The following is a 1942-nucleotide window of genomic DNA, read 5'->3' as shown; positions in this document are numbered from 1 at the left end:
TACTTCTAAAGTACTTGGCTCACAGAATCTGAGAGATAGGGTAGAGGGAGTGTTGTTATAAGTACAGGTATTGGTAGAACAAGAAAGCTGAGGATATGTGTGATCTGACCATTGAGTAAAACAGCTCATGGTGACCATCATGTGAAAACTCATGGTGTCTGGCTGTCAATCCTAGTTCCAAAGACTGTCCCCAGATTTACACAGCCTGTACTCACTTTTATTACTTAGGGTTTCTTCTTCCCAGGTCTCTCTGGGTGCTGATTTCATCAGCCCCACTGTGGGGTGATGGTTTAAGGTCTCGGTGTTAAGCAATGGCTTGTTCTTTCCTCCTCTGCAGCTCCTTCCATGGTCTTGCCTACTATGTATTCATGCAATCCCTGAAAGCCTGCACTTGTACCAGTCCTGGTGCTGGGCTGTGCATTCTTGCACTGCAAAGTGGGAGGCAGCACAGCCAGAGGAAGTGATCAGGTGGTCCAGTAGGTTTTCTTTCTCATCCTCCTTCTTCACCAGTTGGGTCCAGTTATGGCCTAGTGGGACTGAGGTTGACATCTTTAGGTATCCACAGGTGCAGAAGCATGTGGAAGGAGATTCTGCCCCAGATGCCAGGGTCCATGGGCAGTAAGGACTTCCCCTCTTCTCTAGCCCTCTTTTTAATATTTTATTTTGAAATAAGGTCTCATTAAGTTTTCCAGGTAAGTCTTGAATCTATTCTATAGTTCAGGCAGGCCTTGAACTTGCCTTCTCTCCATGTTTGCCTACTACATGGCAAGGAATACAAGCTTGAGTCAATGGTCCCAGCCACTCCCTGTAGATTTAACTGTGCTGTGTTCCTCTTACAAGTGGCATCATAGCTGACCTTTTCTAATTGGCTTATAATTTTACTTTGTATACCATCCTCAAGTTTCATTCCTATTATATAACATCAGAAAAATGTCAAATTTTTCTTTCTTTTAAAATCTGAATTAGGGGGCTGGAGAGATGGCTCAGCAGTTAAGAGCACTGACTGCTCTTCCAGAGGTCCTGAGTTCAAATCCCAGCAACCACATGGTGGCTCACAACCATCCTTAATGAGATTCAATGCCCTCTTCTGGTGTGTCTGAAGACAGCTACAGTGTACTCATAAATAAAATAAATAAATAAAAAAAAAATAAAAATAAAATCTGAATTATATTGCATATACCATACTTTCATCAGTAGTTCAGGTGGTAATGTACATTTAGGTTGCCCGTCCTCTTGGTTAGTGTGTGTAACTAGCGTCATATTGATAAGATAAATTGTCATAAATTGTTTAAACTCACTAAAAAGTTGCCTCTGCCAGCTGGGTTGCTTTCCCCTCATGTCAGACTGAACATGTTTATCTCTAAGAATCCTCTAAGACCTCTTGTTCCAGGGAAAGTCTATTCACTCTCAAACTTCCTAACAGGGAGAGAAGAGAACAGCAAAACAATCCACAGTAAAGAGAAAAAAGATGTGCCCTTGAGAACAGCTAGAAGGTCAGCCATTTCCAACAGAGGTTGCTATTATCTGCATTATGATACAAAAATGCTTTCAGTGGGAGTGAGAACTAGGACTTCAGTCATGGGAGGCTGAACTAGAGAGAGAAAGCTCCACCCAGAATTCCTCCTGTTTCTGTGGGATGATTGCTAATGCCCAAGTTGATGATGGGAGATGAAATAAGCTAGGTATAAAGAAACTACTACATGGTTACCATGCCCACACATGGTGTTAAAATACACACAAAATGAAGGCAGAGATACCAAGCAATCATCCTGCTTTTCATTATCCTGTGGCCTCAAGTGATAGCCAATGCTTCTAGGCAAAAGTTACTGAGTATAGTTGCTGAATTATTTAGGGTTCTCTAGAGCAGTAATTCTCAACTTGTGGATCATAGCCCCTGTCAGAGACCAGGACCCCTAACAGGGACCCCTGCCAGCCTTCCCCC

General features: G+C 42.7%; 1 pseudogene; it reads right to left on the bottom strand.

Annotated features, from left to right (window-relative positions):
* Positions 1-304: 304 nt before the first annotated feature.
* Positions 305-549, bottom strand: LOC114621809 (annotated as a pseudogene).
* Between the last annotated feature and the right edge of the window lie 1393 nt (positions 550-1942).

The sequence above is a fragment of the Grammomys surdaster genome, unplaced genomic scaffold (genome assembly GCF_004785775.1).
Source record: "Grammomys surdaster isolate TR1022 unplaced genomic scaffold, NIH_TR_1.0 185, whole genome shotgun sequence".
NCBI lineage: Eukaryota > Metazoa > Chordata > Mammalia > Rodentia > Muridae > Grammomys > Grammomys surdaster.
This window is presented reverse-complemented; position numbering and strand designations above follow the sequence as displayed.